Source organism: Artemia franciscana, chromosome 9 (genome assembly GCF_032884065.1).
Source record: "Artemia franciscana chromosome 9, ASM3288406v1, whole genome shotgun sequence".
Taxonomy (NCBI): Eukaryota; Metazoa; Arthropoda; class Branchiopoda; order Anostraca; family Artemiidae; genus Artemia; species Artemia franciscana.
The window spans coordinates 4,821,798-4,847,892 of record NC_088871.1 but is presented as its reverse complement, the minus strand read 5'-3'; positions in this window follow the sequence as shown (position 1 = coordinate 4,847,892).

Below are 26,095 nucleotides of genomic sequence, written 5' to 3'. Positions count from 1 at the left end.
CCATTTAAGGAACTTGGGTTTTAGTTTTGACAAAAAAGACTACACACAGTTAAGAAACACTTGGTTTATTAAGAATTTTGATCATTTAATAAAATTGGATTTTATTTTTTAATAATAAGAATACAAACAGTTAAGATATATCAGATTTAAAAAAAAATGTGATCATTTAAGAAACTTGGGTTTTAGTTTTGATAAATAAGAATACACACGGTTAAGATACATCTGATATATCAAAAATATTTGGTCGTTTAAGAAACCTTGGTATCAGTTTTGATAAATAAGAATACACCTGGTTGAGATATAACTGATGTATTAAAAATAATTGATAATTTAAGAAAGTTGGGTGTTAGTTTTGACCAACAAAAATACACAGGGTTAAAATGAATCTTATTTTAAGAAAATCTTTGATTATTTAAGTAATCAAAAATTTAAGTAAATTTAGGATATCTTAAGAAACTTGGGATTTAGTTTTGATTAATAAGAATACAAACGGTTTAGACACATCTTATTTATTAAACCTATTTGATCATATAAGAAATTAAGGTTTTAGTTACGACAAATAAGAAAACCCACGGTTTTAGTTTTGATAAATTAGAATACATATGGTTAAGATACACCTGATTTATTAAAAATGTTTGATCATTTAAGAAATTTATTTGTTGTGTATATCTATTTGTTGTGTATATTTGTATAAGAATACTCTCGGTTAAGGTACATCTGATTTATAATTAAAATTTGATCATTTAAGATACTTGGGTCTTAGTTTTGACAAATAAGAATACAAATGGTTGAGATGCATCTGATATATTAAAAATATTTGATAACTTAAGAAACTTGGGATTTAGTTTTGACAAATAAGGACAAAAGGGTTAAGATACATCTAATTTAGCAACATATATGATTATTTAAGAAATTTGGGCTTTACTTTTGAGAAATGAGAGCACAAACTTTTAAGATATATGTGATATATTAAAAATATTTGATAATATATGAAATTTGGGTTTTAGTTTTGAAAAATAAGAACACAAAAGGTTAAGATACATCTGATTTATTATAAAATGTATGATCTTTTAAGGAACTTGGGTATTAGCTTTGATAAATATGAATCCACAGAGTTAAGATGCATCTGATTTATTAAAATATTTTAAAATTAAAAAAAATTGGGCTTTACTTTCGACAAATAAGAATACATACGGGTAAAATACATCTGCTTTATCAACAATATTTGATCATTTAAGAATCTTAGGTTTTATTTTAACAAATAAGAACATACACAGTTAAGAAATATCTTACCTATTAAAAAATTTTGATCATTTAAGAAACTTAGGTTTTATTTTAACTAATAAAAACATACAGGGCTAAGAAATATCTTACCAATTAAAAAATGTTGATCATTTAAGAAACATGCGTTTCAGTTTCGACAAATAAGAATACATACCGTTAACATATTTCTGATTCATTAAACAAATTTGATCATTTAAGAAACTTGGGTTTTAGTTTTGATATATAAAAATACCTACAGTTAGGATAAATTTGATTTAATAAATATGGGTTTTAGTTTTGACAAACAAGAACACACAAAGTTAAGATACATATGATTTATAAGAAATAATTGGCAATTTAAGAAACTTGGGTTCTAATTTCAACGAGTAAGAACACACATGGTAAAGATACATCTGATTTATTAAAAACATTTTATCATTTAAGTAACTTAGGGTTTAGTTTTAATAAATAAGAATACACACGGTTAAGATACATCTGTTTAATAACAATATTTGACCATTTAAGAAAATTTGGTATTAGTTTGGACAAATAAGAATACACATGATTAAGATACATTTGATTTATTAAAATTATTTGATCATTTAAAAAACTTGGATTTTAGTTTTGACGGAAAAAATACAAACGGTTAAGATACATTTGATTTTTAAGAATATTTGATCATTTAAGAAACTTTGGTTTTTGTTTTGACAAATATTAGCTCTTAGGGTTAATATACTTCATATTTTTTAAATTATTTGATCATTTAATAAACTTGGATTTTATTTTTGAATAATTAGAATACCAACAGTTAAGGTATGTAAGATTTGTTAAAAATATATGATCATTTAAGAAACTTCGATTTCAGTTTCGATAAATAAGAATGCAAAAGGTCATGATACATCTGATTTATTTAAAATATTTGATCATCTAAGGAACTTGGGTTTTGGTTTTGACAAATAAGAACACACATGTTTGAAATAGATCGGATTTATCAAAATATTAGATAATTTAAGAAATTTGAGATATGGTTTTGACAAATAAAAATACATGCGGTTAAGATACACCTGATTTATTAATAATAATTGATCATTTATGAAATTTTTGTTTTAGTTTCGACATGTGGGAACATACGTGATTAAGATATTTATGATTTATTAAGAATATTTGATCATTTAAGAAACTCCCGCTTTAGTTTTGACAAATAACAATACACTCGGTTAAGATACATCTTTAATAAAAATGTTTGAAAATTTAAAACACTTTGGTGTTAGATCGGAAAAAAAAGAATACACGGTTAACATACATCTGACTTATCAAAATATTTGATCATTTAAGAAACTTGGGCTTTTGTTTTGTCAAATAAGAACACAAACGGTTAAGATACATCTCATCTATTAATACCCTTAATAATTTAAGAAATTTGGGGTTTTCATTTTGACAAATAGGAATAAAAACGATTAAGATACATCTGATTTATTATGAAAATAGATGATCTTTTAAGAAACTTGGGATTTATTTTTGATAAATAAGAATACATGCGGTTAATATACATCTGATTTATTAAAATAGTTGATCATTTAAGAAACTCGGGTATTAGTTTTGACAAATAAAAACAAACAGTTAAGATACATCTGATTTATTAGAAATGATTCATCATTTGAGAAATTTTTTTTTTCAGTTTTGTCAAATAAGAACACACGCGTTTAAGATAAATCCGATTTACTAAAACTATTTGATTATATAAGAAACTTGGTTCTAGTTTTGATAAACAAAAATACATATGGTTAAGATACATCTGATGTCTTAAAAATATTTACTAATTTCAGAATATTGGGTTTTAGTTTTGACAAATAAGAATACACACGGTTGAGATACATCTGATTTATTATAAAAATATATTATCTATTAAGAAACTTGGGATTTATTTTTGATAAATAAGAATACGTGTAGTGAATATACATCTGATCTATTAAAATACTTTATCATTTAAGAAACTTGGGTTTTAGTTTTGACAAATAAATACAAACAGTTAAGATACATCTGATGCATTAGAAATGATTGATCATTTGAAAATTTTTTTTCCAGTTTTGTCAAATAAGAACACACGCGGTTAAGATATATCCTATTCATTAAAAATATTTGATCATTTAAGAACTTGGTGTTAGCTTCGATAAATAAAAATATACATGGTTAATATATATTTGATGTCTAAAAAATAGTTAATAATTTCAAAAACTTGGGGTATAGTTTTGACAAATAAGAATACACACGGTTAAGATACATCTGATATATTAAAATATTTGATCATTTGAGAAACTTGGTTTTTAGTTTTGACAACTAAGAATACAAGCAGTTATTTGATCATTTGAGAAACTTGGTTTTTAGTTTTGACAACTAAGAATACAAGCGGTTAAGATACATCTAATTTAATAGAAATGACTGACAATTTGAGAAATTTTTGGTTTTAGTTTTGTCAAACAAGACCACACACGGTTAAGATACATCCTATTTATTAAAAATATTTGATCATTTCAGAAACTTGGTTTTAGTTTTGATAAATAAAAATACACATGGTTAAGATACATCCGATTTATTAAAAATATTTGATCATTTAAGATAAAAGGTTTTAGTTTTGATAAATAAAAATACACATGGTTAAGATGCATTTGATTTCTTAAAAATATTTAATAATTTCAGAAACTTGGGTTTTTGTTTTGACAAATAAAAATTCAGAAGGTAAAGATACATCTGATCTATAGAAAAATATCGGATCCTTTAAGAAAGTTTGGTTTTAGTATTGACAAATATTAGCAAACACGGTTGACAAACATATGATGAATTGAAAAATGTTTGATCATTTACGAAACTTGAGTTTTAGTTTTGACAAATAAGAATACACATGGTTAAGATACATGGAATTTATTAAAAATATTTAACACTTGAAGAAACATGGGTTTTATTTTTGAATAATAAGAACACACGCAGTTAAGATACATCTGATTTATTAAAAGTATTTGATATTAAAAAAAACTTGGGTTTTACTTTTGACAAATAAGAATACTCGCGATTAACATCCATGTGGTTTATCAAAATAACAGATCATTTAAGAAACTTGGGTTTTAGTTTTGACCAATAAGAACACTCACGGTTAAGATACATCTGATCTATTAAAATTATTTGATAATTTAAAAAATTTGGGCTATAGTTTTGACAAATAAGAATGCAAAAGGTTAAGATACATCTGATTTATTATTAAAATACACGATCTCTTAAGAAACTTGGGCTTCAGTTTTGATAAAAAAAGAGTACATAGGGTTAATGTACATCTGATTTATTAAAATATTTGATCATTTAAGAAACTCGGGTATTCGGATTGACAAGTAAGAGCACTCACGGTTAAGATACATCTAATTTTATTATAAATATCTTATCATCTAAGAAACTTGGGTTTTAGTTTTGATAAATAAGAGTACATAGGGTTAATGTACATCTGATTTATTAAAATATTTGAACATTTAAGAAACTCGGTTATTCGGATTGACAAATAAGAGCACTCACGGTTAAGATACATCTGATTTTATTATAAATATCTTATCATCTAAGAAACTTGGGTTTTAGTTTTGATAAATAAGAGCTCACACACGGTTAAAATGCACCTGATATATTTAAAATAAATTATTATTTAAAAAACTTGGGTTTTAGTTTTGACAAATAAGAATACAAACGGTCAAAATACATCTGAATAATTAGAAATGTTTGATCATTTGAGAAACATTTTGTTTTAGTTTTAAAAACTAAAGCTAAGAGCTCATATGGCACTTTTGACGAGGTTGGAAGAGCCAAGAGCTCATATGGCATGAGCTCTAGCAAAATACTAAGAATCAATACATTAATCTAAAAAGGAAAATCAGAGGCTTAATGCCGGTTGGGATTTAAAATAAGAGGTATGACGCACGAGGTCCTTCTAAATAACAAAATTCATTTAGATCCGATCACCCACCCATGAGTTAAAAATACCTCATTTTTTCTAATTTTTCCTCTCCCTTCAGCCCCCCTCCCAAAATGGTCGAATCGGGGAGAACGACTTTATCAAGTCAATTTATGCAGGTCCCTGAAATGCCTATCAATTTTCATCGTCCTAGCACGTCCAGAAGCACCGAAATAGCCAAAGCACCAGACCCCCCTCCCATCTCCACCAAAGAGAGTAGATCCAGTCCGGTTTTGTCAATCACGTATCTACGACATTTGCTTATTCTACCCACCAAGTTTCATGCTGATCTCGCCACTCTAAGCGTTTTCCAAGATTTCCAGTTTTCCCACCAATTCCCCGCCAACGTCACCAGCTTTGGTCGGGATTCCAAATGACACTTGATCCAATCAGGATTTAAAATAAGACATCTGAGTTACTAGGTCCTTCTAAATATGAAATTTAATTTAGATCCGATTACTCTTTCGTAAGTTAAAAATACCTCATTTTCTCTAATTTTCAGAATTAACCCTCTCCCCAGCTTCCCCAAAGAGAGCGAATCTCTTCCAGTTATGTCAATTCTGTATCTAGGAATTGTGCTTATTTTTCCCACCAAGTTTCATCCCGATCCCTCCACTCTAAGCGTTTTCCAAGATTTTAGGTTCCCCCTCCAGCTCCCCCCAATGTCACTGGATTCTGTCGGGATTAAAAATAAGAGCTTTGAGACACAATATCCTTCTAAATAACAAATTGCATTAAGATCCGATCACCCGTTTGTAAGCTAAAAATACCTCATTTTTCTAATTTTTCCGAATTAATTTCAATTTAACAAATAAGAATGCACACGGTTAAGATACATCTAATCTACTGAAAATATTTGATCATTTCAGAAACTTAGGTTTCAGTTTTTACAAATAAGAACACATATGATTAAGATACATCTGATTTATTAAAAATATTTGATCATATAAGGAACTTGGGTTTTAGTTTTGACAAAAAGGAATAGACACGGTTAAGATAAATCTAAATGATTAAAAATATTTGATCATTTACGAAACTGTGGTTTTTGTTTTGATAAATACGAACACACAAGGTTAAGATACATTTGATTTATTGCAAAATATTCGATCATTTAAGAAATTTGGCTTTTAGTTTTGACAAAAAAGAACACACACGTTGAAGTGACAGCATTATTAATAAACATACTAAATGTTCGACTTGCTAGCGTACCCTAAAAATAGTTGAAGCATAACAAAGTAATGCATAAAATGTTTTTATTGCAATAACAGCATGTATAATATCATCGTAAAAACAAAATTAATGCTTTGAGTCTGCAAGATGGTTGATAATATTTGGAATATTTAGGAAATACTTTGTTAAAATTTTTATCAATATTATAACTTATTATAACATGACATCTTTCTATAAAACATAACTTGACAGAGCCAGCTGCTAATAGCCTTAAAATTTTGAGTCCAAAAAATTCCAAGTTAAAAAAAAATTTACGTCAAAAACAAAGAAAAGAGTTATTATAAACTTTATTGTCCTAATAGTAAAAAATCACGACTAAAATATCTATATGATCTTTATTTCGTATTTTGAAAATATCAAACAATTTATTCTGTTTTAATTATATTTTATGTCATTTTAAGACATGGAAAAATAGTTCAAAAAAGTTCTAAGTTAAAAAAAAATTTAAAGTTTTAAAAAACTAAGCACATAAAAGGGGAGACAAAATTTCGGGATGTGGAAATTGGACCCCATTGAGGTTGGGTCGTGGATGAGCAAGGGCTAATGTATCATTGATTAAAATATATACGTTTTTTAGATCCAACTAAATGCATATTCTAACACTAAACAATATTTTAAAAAGACAAAAAATTTATTCATATAATTATCATGACTTGAATATTAAGTATCCTAAGAACTTGAAATTGCTTTTATTCAGTAAATTTCGAATATTTGCTGACCATGTCCTGAAAGGAATACGTAGTTCATTCACCCAAAATCGTCGGAAGCCTGTCTGGGGGGCTGGTTATTTAAATAGGTCAATACTTTAGTTTAGTGTAGCCAATCTTTAGTGCTCAAATAAGAATGTATCCCCTATAGCTGGAATACCAAAACTACTTCCACTATTGGGAACTTCTACCTGCCCCTTCCTGCGGGAGCTCATGCTGCAGTAATAACTTATTTTAATAAAAAAGGTGAGGAGATACCTGTCAAAGTATATTTTAAAAAGGAAAATAGAACTGAGAATGCTTCGTGACAACAACATGAATCGACCCAGTGTTCAATATAACTTATTACAATGATTTACAACTTATTTTCACCACTGACAGCAAATGAAAACCATTTTCTTCCAAAGGTAGTTTCTATTAAGATTACGGCGATTTTAGGGAACATAGGAGATTCCCCTTTTCTGTAATAAAAGCAGTCAAAGGGCATTTGTTTTATGATTCTGACAAACTTATAAATTCAAAATTTGTATTTTATTCTTGTTAGATAGTTTGGGAAACATAGGCCTAAAACCAACTTAATGCTTGGTAACTCCCCAGAGCTGAACAAAATACCAGAAACAAAAGGTTAGGAGCTGAAAATAATGCTGAGAAAAAAATTCGACAAGTGTGCAAGAGACAAAAGCCTGAATGATATATAACTTCATGATAACAAGTGCACTAGAGTGGGAGGCCCGAACAAGGGACAGGAAGACCCGGACGAAAGCTGACATAAGGACGACGAAACAGTCCCTTTTTTCTAGAAAAATGACCCGCAGTAAGAATTATGTTGGTAATTTTTTGTTATTGGTTGAATCTTTAAAGCATAAAAAATCCCTTAGGGCAATTCAGAAATTTAACAAAAATAGGTACATTGTTTTTTTTTTTTGTTTTTTTTTATTATAAATCTAGGGTTGTAAAATAGTGTGAATAGCACTGCTTAACATAAATGCACTTTATTCATAGCATTAAAACAGGAAACATAATTTACTGTGTAAAAAAACACTTTTTTCGCTGAGTTTTGCAGGCACCCCAAAAGCATTTAATCATTTTGTTCTATTTTGTTTGAATGAAATTATCATCTCACTTCATTCTATTTAACAGTCCTGGTAACATTCTATTTAACAGATACTAGGGCTGTTTTAAAAAAAAAATAAATTTTTTGTTCATTAGTTTTAATTCTCAAATTTTAATGTAAGTCTAAATATATGTATATTTCTCTTTCTCGTAATGTGCTGAAGACGGCCCTTGGACATAGGACCGAAATATCCACTGAATTGGTTTCCACTGTCTTGAAAAGATTTTCCCGTTTGTTTCTACTTTGTGTTTGTTTGTTAAGGAAAGGCAGTGTGGTATTCGTTACTATTTTGTCAAAACTAAAACCAAATGTTTTTAATTTTTGAAATATTTTAAAAAAATCAAATTTATCTTAACCATGTATATTCTTGTTTATCAAAACTAAAATCCAAGTTTCTTAAATGATCAAATATTTTTAATAAATCAGAAGTATATTATCAGTGCGTATTCTTATTTGTCAAAACTTTAACCTAAGTTTTTTAAATGATAAAATATTTTTAATATATCAGATGTATCTTAACCGTGTGTATACTTATTAGTGAAAAATAAAACCCAAGTTTCTTAAACGATCAAATATTTTACTAACTCAGATGCAGCTAAACCGTGTGTTTTCATATATATTAAAACTAACACCCAAGTTCCTTAAATATTAAAATATATATAATAAAATCAGTTGTATTTTAACGTACATCTTCTTGCTTCTGAAAAATAAAGCCCAAGTTTCTTAAATAATCAAATATTTTCCTAATAATCAGATGTATATCAGATAAATCAGATGTATATTTACCATGTGTGTTCTTATTCATCAAAATAAAAAACTGAAGTTTCTTAAATGATCATATATTTTTAATAAATCGTATCTTAGCCATATGTATCGTAACCATGTGTGTCTTCTTACTAATCAAAACTAAAACCCAAGTTTCTTAAATGATCATTTATTTTTAATAAATCATATGTAACCAGCTGCCCTGTGTTAAACTTTAGCTATAGATGGCAACATAACTGAATATTGAGATAGGTTACATTGAATTAACTGCTTTCAAATTAGGTTAGTGTAGGTTAGGTTAGCTTGGCCCGCCACACTTGACTAACCTAAACCAGCCTTTTTTAAAACCAGTTTAATCTAGCTTAAAATCAGTTATGTTGTCATCTTTAACTAAAGATTTATAGATGCAGTAGGTGAGGTAGTGTAAACAGGTCACCATCTAGACTTTTAAAAGTAAAACTCATTGAAAGTAGAAATTTTTCATAATATTCGACAAGAAATGATAGTACAGTGAACTTTCACAAGAAAAACTCATTGAAAGTATAAATTTTTCATAATATTCGACAAGAGATGATAGTATAGTGCAAGGTTTTGTTAATAACTTGCATGATTTTGATAATACCACGTATGATTTTGATAATATCATAGAGGATTCTCAATATTAGAATTAATATTTTGATAATGTATTGCAATATTTTTCATAATATCCTAATTTTAAGATATGAACCAGATTCTCTTTTGAGATAGACATATGAATTGGGAATTAGTAGTAGCAAGATATAGGTCAGCAGCTATTTTCGAAGCCCAAGCAAGAAGAAACGATGAAAACAAATCATCAACTGAATTAAAGGGCAAACTAAAAAAAAATCGATGATGAGCATATGATTTAATAAAAATATTTGATTGTTTAAGAAACTGATATTTTGTGTTTTGACAAACAAGAACAAACACACGCTTAAGATACATCTGATTTATTAAAGTATATTTGACAATTTAAGAAACGTGGGTTCTAGTGTTGGCAAATAAGACTACACACGGTTAAGATACATCTGATTTTATTTATAACATTTGATCATTTAAAAAACTGGGATTTTAGTTTGGACAAATAAGAACACGCATCGTTAAGAAACATCCGATTGATAAAAAATATTGGATCATTTAAGAAACTTGGGTTTTACTTTTGATAAATAAAAATACACAAGGTTAACATACATCGGATTTATGAAAAAATCTGACCATTTAAGGAACTTGGGTTTTAGTTTTGACAAATAAGACTACACACAGTTAAGAAACACTTGGTTTATTAAGAATTTTGATCACTTAATAAAATTGGATTTTATTTTTTAATAATAAGAATACAAACAGTTAAGATATATCAGATTTAAAAAAAAATGTGATCATTTAAGAAACTTGGGTTTTAGTTTTGATAAATAAGAATACACACGGTTAAGATACATCTGATATAACAAAAATATTTGGTCGTTTAAGAAACCTTGGTATCAGTTTTGATAAATAAGAATACACCTGGTTGAGATATAACTGATGTATTAAAAATAATTGATAATTTAAGAAACTTGGGTGTTAGTTTTGACCAACAAAAATACACAGGGTTAAAATGAATCTTATTTTAAGAAAATCTTTGATTATTTAAGTAACTTAGGTTTTAGTTTTGAGAATTAAGAACACACACCGTTAAGATACATCTGATCTAGTAAAATAGTTGATAATTTAAGAAATTGGGGTCTTAGTTTTGACAAATATACAAACGGTTGAGATACATCTGATATATTATACAAATTTAGGATATCTTAAGAAACTTGGGATTTAGTTTTGATTAATAAGAATACAAACGGTTTAGACACATCTTATTTATTAAACCTATTTGATCATATAAGAAATTTTGGTTTTAGTTACGACAAATAAGAAAACCCACGGTTAAGATACATCTGATCTATTAAAAATATTTGATCATTTAAGGACCTCCAAGTTTAATACATTTAAGGATATCAAGGTTAATATACATTTGATTTATGAAAATTATTTGATCATTTAAGAAACGAGGGTTTTAGTTTTGACAAACAAGAACAAACACACATTTAAGATTCATCTGGCTTATTAAAAAAATATTTGACAATTTAAGAAATTGGATTTTAGTTTTGACAAATAAGAATAAACACGGTTAAGAAACATCTGATATTAATAATACTTGATCCTTTAAAAAACTGGGGTTTTAGTTTTGACAAATAAGAACACATATCGGTAAGAAAGTGGTGATTTATTAAAAAGATTTGATCATTTAATAAAGTTGGGTTTTAGTTTTAACAAATATGAATACACATGGATACTGATTTATCAAAATATTTGATCTTTTAAGAAGCTTGGGTTTCAAATTTTATAAATAAGAATACTCAAGGCTTAAGATACATCTTATCTATTGAAAATATTCGTTTATCTTAGGAGCTTGGGTTTTAGTTTTGATAAATTAGAATACATATGGTTAAGATACACCTGATTTATTAAAAATGTTTGATCATTTAAGACATTTATTTGTTGTGTATATCTATTTGTTGTGTATATTTGTATAAGAATACTCTCGGTTAAGGTACATCTGATTTATAATTAAAATTTGATAGTTTTGTCTTAGTTTTGACAAATAAGAATACAAATGGTTGAGATGCATCTGATATATTAAAAATATTTGATAACTTAAGAAACTTGGGATTTAGTTTTGACAAATAAGGACAAAAGGGTTAAGATACATCTAATTTAGCAACATATATGATTATTTAAGAAATTTGTGCTTTACTTTTGAGAAATGAGAGCACAAACTTTTAAGATATATGTGATATATTAAAAATATTTGATAATATATGAAATTTGGGTTTTAGTTTTGAAAAACAAGAACACAAAAGGTTAAGATACATCTGATTTATTATAAAATGTATGATCTTTTAAGGAACTTGGGTATTAGCTTTGATAAATATGAATCCACAGAGTTAAGATGCATCTGATTTATTAAAAATCTTTTAAAATTAAAAAAACTTGGGCTTTACTTTCGACAAATAAGAATACATACGGGTAAAATACATCTGCTTTATCAACAATATTTGATCATTTAAGAAACTTAGGTTTTATTTTAACTAATAAGAACATACACAGTTAAGAAATATCTTACCTATTAAAAAATTTTGATCATTTAAGAAACTTAGGTTTTATTTTAACTAATAAAAACATACAGGGCTAAGAAATATCTTACCAATTAAAAAATGTTGATCATTTAAGAAACTTGCGTTTCAGTTTCGACAAATAAGAATACATACCGTTAACATATTTCTGATTCATTAAACAAATTTGATCATTTAAGAAACTTGGGTTTTAGTTTTGATATATAAAAATACCTACAGTTAGGATAAATGTGATTTAATAAATATGGGTTTTAGTTTTGACAAACAAGAACACACAAAGTTAGGTTACATATGATTTATAAGAAATAATTGGCAATTTAAGAAACTTGGGTTCTAATTTCAACGAGTAAGAACACACATGGTAAAGATACATCTGATTTATTAAAAACATTTTATCATTTAAGTAACATAGGGTTTAGTTTTAATAAATAAGAATACACACGGTTAAGATACATCTGTTTAATAACAATATTTGACCATTTAAGAAAATTTGGTATTAGTTTGGACAAATAAGAATACACATGATTAAGATACATTTGATTTATTAAAATTATTTGATCATTTAAAAAACTTGGATTTTAGTTTTGACGGAAAAAATACAAACGGTTAAGATACATTTGATTTTTAAGAATATTTGATCATTTAAGAAACTTTGGTTTTTGTTTTGACAAATATTAGCTCTTAGGGTTAATATACTTCAGATTTTTTGAATTATTTGATCATTTAATAAACTTGGATTTTATTTTTGAATAATTAGAATACCAACAGTTAAGGTATGTAAGATTTGTTAAAAATATATGATCATTTAAGAAACTTCGATTTCAGTTTCGATAAATAAGAATGCAAAAGGTCATGATACATCTGATTTATTTAAAATATTTGATCATCTAAGGAACTTGGGTTTTGGTTTTGACAAATAAGAACACACATGTTTGAAATAGATCGGATTTATCAAAATATTAGATAATTTAAGAAATTTGAGATATGGTTTTGACAAAAAAAAATACATGCGGTTAAGATACATCTGATTTATTAATAATAATTGATCAGTTATGAAATTTTTGTTTTAGTTTCGACATGTGGGAACATACGCGATTAAGATACTTATGATTTGTTAAGAATATTTGATCATTTAAGAAACTCCCGCTTTAGTTTTGACAAATAACAATACACTCGGTTAAGATACATCTTTAATAAAAATGTTTGAAAATTTAAAACACTTTGGTGTTAGATCGGAAAAAAAAGAATACACGGTTAACATACATCTGACTTATCAAAATATTTGATCATTTAAGAAACTTGGGCTTTTGTTTTGTCAAATAAGAACACAAACGGTTAAGATACATCTCATCTATTAATACCCTTAATAATTTAAGAAATTTGGGGTTTTCATTTTGACAAATAGGAATAAAAACGATTAAGATACATCTGATTTATTATGAAAATAGATGATCTTTTAAGAAACTTGGGATTTATTTTTGATAAATAAGAATACATGCGGTTAATATACATCTGATTTATTAAAATAGTTGATCATTTAAGAAACTCGGGTATTAGTTTTGACAAATAAAAACAAACAGTTAAGATACATCTGATTTATTAGAAATGATTGATCATTTGAGAAATTTTTTGTTTCAGTTTTGTTAAATAAAACACACGCGTTTAAGATAAATCCGATTTACTAAAACTATTTGATTATTTAAGAAACTTGGTTCTAGTTTTGATAAACAAAAATACACATGGTTAAGATACATCTGATGTCTTAAAAATATTTGCTAATTTCAGAATATTGGGTTTTAGTTTTGACAAATAAGAATACACACGGTTGAGATACATCTGATTTATTATAAAAATATATTATCTATTAAGAAACTTGGGATTTATTTTTGATAAATAAGAATACATGTAGTGAATATACCTCTGATCTATTAAAATACTTTATCATTTAAGAAACTTGGGTTTTAGTTTTGACAAATAAATACAAACAGTTAAGATACATCTGATGCAATAGAAATGATTGATCATTTGAGAAATTTTGTTTCCAGTTTTGTCAAATAAGAACACACGCGGTTAAGATATATCCTATTTATTAAAAATATTTGATCATTTAAGAACTTGGTGTTAGCTTCGATAAATAAAAATATACATGGTTAATATATATTTGATGTCTAAAAAATATTTAATAATTTCAAAAACTTGGGGTATAGTTTTGACAAATAAGAATACACAAGGTTAAGATACATTTGATATATTAAAATATTTGATTATTTGAGAAACTTGGTTTTTAGTTTTGACAACTAAGAATACAAGCAGTTATTTGATCATTTGAGAAACTTGGTTTTTAGTTTTGACAACTAAGAATACAAGCGGTTAAAATACATCTAATTTAATAGAAATGACTGAAAATTTGAGAAATTTTTGGTTTTAGTTTTGTCAAACAAGACCACACACGGTTAAGATACCTCCTATTTATTAAAAATATTTGATCATTTCAGAAACTTGGTTTTAGTTTTGATAAATAAAAATACACATGGTTAAGATACATCCGATTTATTAAAAATATTTGATCATTTAAGATAAATGGTTTTAGTTTTGATAAATAAAAATACACATGGTTAAGATGCATTTGATTTCTTAAAAATATTTGATAATTTCAGAAACTTGGGTTTTGTTTTGACAAATAAAAATTCAGAAGGTAAAGAGACATCTGATCTATAGAAAAATATCGGATCCTTTAAGAAAGTTTGGTTTTAGTATTGACAAATATTAGCAAACACGGTTGACAAACATATGATGAATTGAAAAATGTTTGATCATATAAGAAACTTGAGTTTTAGTTTTGACAAATAAGAATACACATGGTTAAGATACATGGAAATTATTAAAAATATTTAATAATTGAAGAAACTTGGATTTTATTTTTGAATAATAAGAACACACGCAGTTAAGATACATCTGATTTATTAAAAGTATTTGATATTAAAAAAAACTTGGGTTTTACTTTTGACAAATAAGAATACTCACGATTAACATCCATGTGGTTTATCAAAATAACAGATCATTTAAGAAACTTGGGTTTTAGTTTTGACCAATAAGAACACTCACGGTTAAGATACATCTAATCTATTAAAATTATTTGATAATTTAAAAAATTTAGGCTATAGTTTTGACAAATAAGAATGCAAAAGGTTAAGATACATCTGATTTATTATAAAAATACACGATCTCTTAAGCAACTTGGGCTTTAGTTTTGATAAATAAGAGTACATAGGGTTAATGTATATCTGATTTATTAAAATATTTGATCATTTAAGAAACTCGGGTATTCGGATTGACAAATAAGAGCACTCACGGTTAAGATACATCTGATTTTATTATAAATATCTTATCATCTAAGAAACTTGGGTTTTAGTTTTGATAAATAAGAGCTCACACACGGTTAAAATGCACCTGATATATTTAAAATAAATGATTATTTAAAAAACTTGGGTTTTAGTTTTGACAAATAAGAATACAAACGGTCAAAATACATCTGAATAATTAGAAATGTTTGATCATTTGAGAAACATTTTGTTTTAGTTTTAAAAACTAAAGCTAAGAGCTCATATGGCACTTGTGACGAGGTTTGAAGAGCCAAGAGCCAAGAGCTCATATGGCATTAGCTCTAGCAAAATTCTAAGAATCAATACATTAATCTAAAAATGAAAATCAGAGGCTTAATGCCGGTTGGGATTTAAAATAAGAGGTATGAGGCACGAGGTCCTTCTCAATAACAAAATTCATTTAGATCCGATCACCCACCCATAAGTTAAAAATACCTCATTTTTTCTAATTTTTCCTCTCCCTTCAGCCCCCCTCCCAAAATGGTCGAATCGGGGAGAACGACTTTATCAAGTCAATTTATGCAGGTCCCTGACATGCCTATCAATTTTCATCGTCCTAGCACGTCCAGAAGCACCGAAATAGCCAAAGCACCGGACCCCCCTCCCATCTCCACCAACTAGAGTAGATCCAGTCCGATTTTGTCAATCACGTATCTACGACATTTGCTTATTCTACCCACCAAGTTTCATGCTGATCTCGCCACTCTAAGCGTTTTCCAAGATTTCCAGTTTTCCCACCAATTCCCCGCCAATGTCACCAGCTTTGGTCGGGATTCCAAATGACACTTGATCCAGTCAGGATTTAAAATAAGACATCTGAGTTACTAGGTCCTTCTAAATATGAAATTTAATTTAGATCCGATTACTCTTTCGTAAGTTAAAAATACCTCATTTTCTCTAATTTTCAGAATTAACCCTCTCCCCAGCTTCCCCAAAGAGAGCGAATCTCTTCCAGTTATGTCCATTCTGTATCTAGGAATTGTGCTTATTTTTCCCACCAAGTTTCATCCTGATCCCTCCACTCTAAGCGTTTTCCAAGATTTTAGGTTCCCCCTCCAGCTCCCCCCAATGTCACTGGATTCGGTGGGGATTAAAAATAAGATCTTTGAGACACAATATCCTTCTAAATAACAAATTGCATTAAGATCCGATCACCCGTTCGTAAGCTAAAAATACCTCATTTTTCTAATTTTTCCGAATTAATTTCAATTTAACAAATAAGAATGCACACGGTTAAGATAAATCTAATCTACTGAAAATATTTGATCATTTCAGAAACATAGGTTTCAGTTTTTACAAATAAGAACACATATGATTAAGATACATTTGATTTATTAAAAATATTTGATCATATAAGGAACTTGGGTTTTAGTTTTGACAAAAAGGAATAGACACGGTTAAGATACATCTAAATGATTAAAAATATTTGATCATTTACGAAACTGTGGTTTTTGTTTTGATAAATACGAACACACAAGGTTAAGATACATTTGATTTATTGCAAAATATTCGATCATTTAAGAAATTTGGTTTTTAGTTTTGACAAATAAGAACACACACGTTGAAGTGACAGACTTATTAATAAACATTCTAAATGTTCGACTTGCTAGCGTACCCTAAAAATAGTTGAAGCATAACAAAGTAATGCATAAAATGTTTTTATTGCAATAACAGCATGTATAATATCATCGTAAAAACAAAATTAATGCTTTGAGTCTGCAAGATGGTTGATAATATTTGGAATATTTAGGAAATACTTTGTTAAAATTTTTGTCAATATTATAACTTATTATAACATGACATCTTTCCATAAAACATAACTTGACAGAGCCAGCTGCTAATAGCCTTAAAATTTTGAGTCCCAAAAATTTTGAGTCCAAAAAATTCCAAGTTAAAAAAAAATTTACGTCAAAAACAAAGAAAAGAGTTATTATAAACTTTATTTTCCTAATAGTAAAAAATCACGACTAAAATATCTATATGATCTTTATTTCGTATTTCGAAAATATCAAACAATTTATTCTGTTTTAATTATATTTTATGTCATTTTAAGACATGGAAAAATAGTTCAAAAAAGTTCTAAGTTAAGAAAAAATTTAAAGTTTTAAAAAACTGAGCACATAAAAGGGGAGACAAAATTTCGGGATGTGGAAATTGGACCCCATTGAGGTTGGGTCGTGGATGAGCAAGGGCTAATGTATCATTGATTAAAATATATACGTTTTTTAGTTCCAACTAAATGCATATTCTAACACTAAACAATATTTTAAAAAGACAAAAAATTTATTCATATAATTATCATGACTTGAATATTCAGTATTCTAAGAACTTGAAATTGTTTTTATTCAGTAAAGTTCGAATATTTGCTGACCATGTCCTGAAAGGAATACGTAGTTCATTCACCAAAAATCGTCGGAAGCCTGTCTGGGGGGCTGGTTATTTAAATAGGTCAATACTTTAGTTTAGTGTAGCCAATCTTTAGTGCTCAAATAAGAATGTATCCCCTATAGCTGGAATACCAAAACTACTTTCACTATTGGGAACTTCTACCTGCCCCTCCCTGCGGGAGCTCATGCTGCAGTAATAACTTATTTTCAAATAAAAGGTAAGGAGATACCTGTCAAAGTATATTTTAAAAAGGAAAATAGAACTGAGAATGCTTCGTGACAACAACATGAATCAACCCAGTGTTCAATATAACTTATTACAATGATTTACAAATTATTATCACCACTGACAGCCAATGAAAACCATTTTCTTCCAAAGGTAGTTTCTATTAAGATTACGGCGATTTTAGGGAATATAGGAGATTCCCCTTTTCTGTAATAAAAGCAATCAAAGGGCATTTGTTTTATGATTCTGACAAACTTATAAATTCAAAATTTGTATTTTATTCTTGTTAGATAGTTTGGGAAACATGGGCCTAAAACCAACTTAATGCTTGGTAACTCCCCAGAGCTGAACAAAATACCAGAAACAAAAGGTTAGGAGCTGAAAATAATGCTGAGAAAAAAATTCGACAAGCGTGCAAGAGACAAAAGCCTGAATGATATATAACTTCATGATAACAAGTGCACTAGAGTGGGAGGCCCGAACAAGGGACAGGAAGACCCGGACGGAAGCTGACATAAGGACGACGAAACAGTCCCTTTTTTCTAGAAAAATGACCCGCAGTAAGAATTATGTTGGTAATTTTTTGTTATTGGTTGAATCTTTAGAGCATAAAAAATCCCTTAGGGCAATTCAGAAATTTAGCAAAAATAGGTACATTGTTTGTTTTTTTTTTTTTTTTTTATTCTAAATCTAGGGTTGTAAAATAGTGTGAACAGCACTGCTTAACATAAATGCACTTTATTCATAACATTAAGACAGGAAACATAATTTACTGCGTAAAAAAACACTTTTTTCGCTGAGTTTTGCAGGCACCCCAAAAGCATTTAATCATTTTGTTCTGTTTGTTTGAATGAAATTATCATCTCACTTCATTCTATTTAACAGTCCTGGTAACATTCTATTTAACAGAAACTAGGGCTGTTTTTAAAAAAAAATTAAATTTTTTTTATTAGTTTTAATTTTCAAATTTTAATGTAAGTCTATATATATGTATATTTCTCTTTCTCGTATTGTGCTGAAGACGGCCCTTGGACATAGGACCGAAATATCCACTGAATTGATTTCCACTGTCTTGAAAAGATTTTCCCGTTTGTTTCTACTTTGTGTTTGTTTGTTAAGGAAAGGCAGTGTGGTATTCGTTACTATTTTGTCAAAAGTAAAACCAAATGTTTTTAATTTTTGAAATATTTTAAAAAAATCAAATTTATCTTAACCATGTATATTCTTGTTTATCAAAACTAAAATCCAAGTTTCTTAAATGATCAAATATTTTTAATAAATCAGAAGTATATTATCAGTGCGTATTCTTATTTGTCAAAACTTTAACCTAAGTTTTTTAAATGATAAAATATTTTTGATATATCAGATGTATCTTAACCGTGTGTATACTTATTAGTGAAAAATAAAACCCAAGTTTCTTAAACGATCAAATATTTTACTAACTCAGATGCAGCTTAACCGTGTTTTCATATATATCAAAACTAACACCCAAGTTCCTTAAATATTAAAATATATATAATAAAATCAGTTGTATTTTAACGTATATCTTCTGGCTTCTGAAAAATAAAGCCCAAGTTTCTTAAATATTTTCCTAATAAATCAGATGTATATTTACCATGTGTGTTCTTATTCATCAAAATAAAAAACTGAAGTTTCTTAAATGATCATATATTTTTAATAAATCGTATCTTAGCCATATGTATCTTAACCATGTGTGTCTTCTTACTAATCAAAACTAAAACCCAAGTTTCTTAAATGATCATATATTTTTAATAAATCATATGTAACCAGCTGCCCTGTGTTAAACTTTAGCTATAGATGGCAACATAACTGAATATTGAGGTAGGTTACATTGAATTAACTGCTTTCAAATTAGGTTAGTGTAGGTTAGGTTAGCTTGGCCCGCCACACTTGACTAACCTAAACCAGCCTTTTTTAAAACCAGTTTAACCTAGCTTAAAATCAGTTATGTTGTCATCTTTAACTAAAGATTTATAGATGCAGTAGGCGAGGTAGTGTAAACAGGTCACCATCTAGACTTTTAAAAGTAAAACTCATTGAAAGTAGAAATTTTTCATAATATTCGACAAGAAATGATAGTACAGTGAACTTTTACAAGAAAAACTCATTGAAAGTAGAAATTTTTCATAATATTCGACAAGAATTGATAGTACAGTGCAAGGTTATGTTAATAACTTGCATGATTTTGATAATACCACGTATGATTTTGATAATATCATAGAGGATTCTCAATATTAAAATTAATATTTTGATAATGTATTGCAATATTTTTCATAATATCCTAATTTTAAGATATGAACCAGATTCTCTTTTGAGATAGACATATGAATTGGGAATTAGTAGTAGCAAGATATAGGTCAGCAGCTATTTTCGAAGCCCAAGCAAGAAGAAACGATGAAAACAAATCATCAACTGAATTAAAGGGCAAACTAAAAAAAAATCGATGATGAGCATATGATTTGATAAAAATATTTGATTGTTTAAGAAACTGATATTTTGTGTTTTGACAAACAAGAACAAACACACGCTTAAGATACATCTGATTTATTAAAATATATTTGACAATTTAAGAAACGTGGGTTCTAGTGTTGGCAAATAAGACTACACACGGTTAAGATACATCTGATTTTATTTATAACATTTGATCATTTAAAAAACTGGGATTTTAGTTGGGACAAATAAGAACACGCATCGTTAAGAAACATCCGATTGATAAAAAATATTGGATCATTTAAGAAACTTGGGTTTTACTTTTGATAAATAAAAATACACAAGGTTAACATACATCGGATTTATGAAAAAATTTGACCATTTAAGGAACTTGGGTTTTAGTTTTGACAAATAAGACTACACACAGTTAAGAAACACTTGGTTTATTAAGAATTTTGATCATTTAATAAAATTGGATTTTATTTTTTAATAAGAATACAAACAGTTAAGATATATCAGATTAAAAACAAAATGTGATCATTTAAGAAACTTGGGTTTTAGTTTTGATAAATAAGAATACACACGGTTAAGATACATCTGATATATTAAAAATATTTGGTCGTTTAAGAAACTTTGGTATCAGTTTTGATAAATAAGAATACACCTGGTTGAGATATAACTGATGTATTAAAAATAATTGATAATTTAAGAAACTTGGGTGTTAGTTTTGACCAACAAAAATACACAGGGTTAAAATGAATCTCATTTTAAGAAAATCTTTGATTATTTAAGTAACTTAGGTTTTAGTTTTGAGAATTAAGAACACACACCGTTAAGATACATCTGATCTAGTAAAATAGTTGATAATTTAAGAAATTGGGGTCTTAGTTTTGACAAATATACAAACGGTTGAGATACATCTGATATATTATACAAATTTAGGATATCTTAAGAAACTTGGGATTTAGTTTTGATTAATAAGAATACAAACGGTTTAGACACATCTTATTTATTAAACCTATTTGATCATATAAGAAATTTCGGTTTTAGTTACGACAAATAAGAAAACCCACGGTTAAGATACATCTGATCTATTAAAAATATTTGATCATTTAAGGACCTCCAAGTTTAATACATTTAAGGATATCAAGGTTAATATACATTTGATTTATAAGAATTATTTGATCATTTAAGAAACGAGGGTTTTAGTTTTGACGAACAAGAACAAACACACAGTTAAGATTCACCTGGTTTATTAAAAAACTATTTGACAATTTAAGAAATTGGATTTTAGTTTTGACAAATAAGAATAAACACGGTTAAGAAACATCTGATATGAATAATACTTGATCCTTTAAAAAACTGCTGTTTTAGTTTTGACAAATAAGAACACATATCGGTAAGAAAGTGGTGATTTATTAAAAATATTTGATCATTTAATAAAGTTGGGTTTTAGTTTTAACAAATATGAATACACATGGATACTGATTTATCAAAATATTTGATCTTTTAAGAAGCTTGGGTTTCAAATTTTATAAATAAGAATACTCAAGGCTTAAGATACATCATATCTATTGAAAATATTCGTTTATCTTAGGAGCTTGGGTTTTAGTTTTGATAAATTAGAATACATATGGTTAAGATACACCTGATTTATTAAAAATGTTTGATCATTTAAGAAATGTATTTGTTGTGTATATCTATTGGTTGTGTATATTTGTATAAGAATACTCTCGGTTAAGGTATATCTGATTTATAATTAAAATTTGATCATTTAAGATACTTGGGTCTTAGTTTTGACAAATAAGAATACAAATAGTTGAGATGCATCTGATATATTAAAAATATTTGATAACTTAAGAAACTTGGGATTTAGTTTTGACAAATAAGGACAAAAGGGTTAAGATACATCTAATTTAGCAACATATATGATTATTTAAGAAATTTGGGCTTTACTTTTGAGAAATGAGAGCACAAACTTTTAAGATATATGTGATATATTAAAAATATTTGATAATATATGAAATTTGGGTTTTAGTTTTGAAAAATAAGAACACAAAAGGTTAAGATACATCTGATTTATTATAAAATGTATGATCTTTTAAGGAACTTGGGTATTAGCTTTGATAAATATGAATCCACAGAGTTAAGATGCATCTGATTTATTAAAAATATTTTAAAATTAAAAAAACTTGGGCTTTACTTTCGACAAATAAGAATACATACGGGTAAAATACATCTGCTTTATCAATAATATTTGATCATTTAAGAAACTTAGGTTTTATTTTAACTAATAAAAACAAACACGGTTAAGAAATATCTTACCTATTAAAAATTTTGATCATTTAAGAAACTTAGGTTTTATTTTAACTAATAAAAACATACAGGGCTAAGAAATTTCTTACCTATTAAAAAATGTTGATCATTAAGAAACTTGGGTTTCAGTTTCGACAAATAAGAATACATACCGTTAACATATTTCTGATTCATTAAACAAATTTGATCATTTAAGAAACTTGGGTTTTAGTTTTGACATATAAGAATACACACAGTTAGGATAAATGTAATTTAATAAATAGGGGTTTTATTTTTGACAAACAAGAACACACAAAGTTAAGATACATATGATTTATAAGAAATATGTGGCAATTTAAGAAACTTGGGTTCTAATTTCGACGAGTAAGAACACACATGGTAAAGATACATCTGATTTATTAAAAATATTTTATCATTTAAGTAACTTAGGGTTTAGTTTTGATAAATAAGATTAAACACGGTTAAGATACATCTGTTTAATAACAATATTTGACAGTGTACGAAATTTTGGCATTAGTTTGGACAAATAAGAATACACATCTTTAAGATACATTTGATTTATTAAAATTATTTGATCATTTAAAAAACTTGGATTTAAGTTTTGATGGATAAAAATACAAACGGTTAAGATACATTTGATTTTTAAGAATATTTGATCATTTAAGAAACTTTGGTTTTTGTTTTGACAAATATTAGCTCTTAGGGTTAATATACTTCAGATTTTTTAAATTATTTGATCATTTAATAAACTTGGATTTTATTCTTGAATAATCAGAATACCAACGGTTAAGATATGTAAGATTTGTTAAAAATATATGATCATTTAAAAAACTTTGATTTCAGTTTCGATAAATAAGAATGCAAAAGGTCAAAATACATCTGATTTATTGAAAATATTTGATCATCTAAGGAACTTGGGCTTTGGTTTTGACAAATAAGAACACACATGTTTGAAATAGATCGGATTTATCAAAATATTAGATAATTTAAGAAACTTGGGATATAGTTTTGACAAATAAATATACATGCGGTTAAGATACATCTGATTTATTAATAATATTTGATCATTTATAAAATTTTTGTTTTAGTTTCGACATGTAGGAACATACGTGATTAATATATTTCTGATTTATTAAGAATATTTGATCATTTAAGAAACTTGCGCTTTAGTTTTGACAAATAAGAATACACTCGGTTAAGATACATCTTTAATAAAAATATTAGACAATTTAAAACACTTTGGTTTTAGATCGGACAAAAAAGATTACACGGTTAACATACATCTGACTTATCAAAATATTTGATCATTTAAGAAACTTGGGCTTTAGTTTTGTCAAATAAGAACACAAAAGGTTAAGACACATCTTATCTATTAAAAAATTTTATAATTTAAGAAATTTTGGGTTTTCATTTTGACAAAGAGGAATAAAAACGATTAGGGTACATCTGATTTATTATGAAAATAGATGAAAACTTAAGAAAATTGGGATTTATTTTTGATAAATAAGAATACATGCGGTTAATATACATCTGATTTATTAAAATAGTTGATCATTTAAGAAATTTGTGTATTAGTTTTGACAAATAAAAACAAACAGTTAAGATATATCTGATTTATTAAAAATGATTGATCATTTGAGAAATTTTTTGTTTCACTTTTGTCAAATAAGAACAAACGCGTTTAAGATACATCCGATTTACTAAAAATATTTGATTATTTAAGAAACTTGGTTCTAGTTTTGATAAATACAAATTCACATGGTTAAGATACATCTGATGTCTTAAAAATATTTGATAATTTCAGAATATTGGGTTTTAGTTTTGACAAATAAGAATACACACGGTTGAGATACATCTGATTTATGATAAAAATATATTATCTATTAAGAAACTTGGGATTTATTTTTGATAAATAAGAATACATGCAGTTAATATACATCTGATTTATTAAAATACTTTATCATTTAAGAAACTTGGGTTTTAGTTTTGACAAATAAATACAAACAGTTAAGATACATCTGATGTATTAGAAATGATTGATCATTTGAGAAATGTTATTTCAAGTTTTGTCAAATAAGAACACACACGATTAACATACATCCTATTTATTAAAAATATTTGATCTTTTAATAACTTTGTTTTAGCTTTGATAAATAAAAATATACATGGTTAATATATATCTGATATTTAAAAAATATTTAATAATTTCAAAAACTTGGGGTTTAGTTTTGACAAATAAGAATACACACGGTTAAGATACATCTGATATATTAAAGTATTTGATCATTTGAGAAACTTGGTTTTAGTTTTGATAAATAAAAATACACATGGTTAAGATGCATTTGATTTCTTAAAAATATTTGATAATTTCAGAAACTTGGGTTTTAGTTTTGACAGATAAGAATTCAGAAGGTAAGATACATCTGATCTATTGAAAAATATGGATCCATTGAAAGTTTGGTTTTAGTATTGACAAATATTAGCACACACGGTTAACATACATATGATGAATTGAAAAATATTTGATCATTTAAGAAACTTGAGTTTTAGTTTTGACAAATAAGAATACACATTGTTAAGATACATGGAATTTCTTAAAAATATTTAATAATTGAAGAAACTTGGATCTTATTTTTGAATAATAAGAACACACGCAGTTAAGATACATCTGATTCATTAAAAGTATTTGATATTTAAAAAAAACTTGGGTCTTAGTTTTGACAAATAACAATACACACGATTAAAATCCATGTTGTTTATCAAAATAACAGATCATTTAAGAAACTTGGGTTTTAGTTTTGACCAATAAGAACACTCACGGTTAAGATACATCTGATCTATTAAAATTATTTGATAATTTAATAAATTTGGGCTATAGTTTTGACAAATAAGAATACAAAAGGTTAAGATACATCTGATTTATTATAAAAATACATGATCTCTTAAGAAACTTGAGCTTTAGTTTTGATAAATAAGAGTACATAGGGTTAATGTACATCTGATTTATTAAAATATTTGATCATTTAAGAAACTCGGGTATTCGGATTGACAAATAAGAGCACTCACGGTTAAGATACATC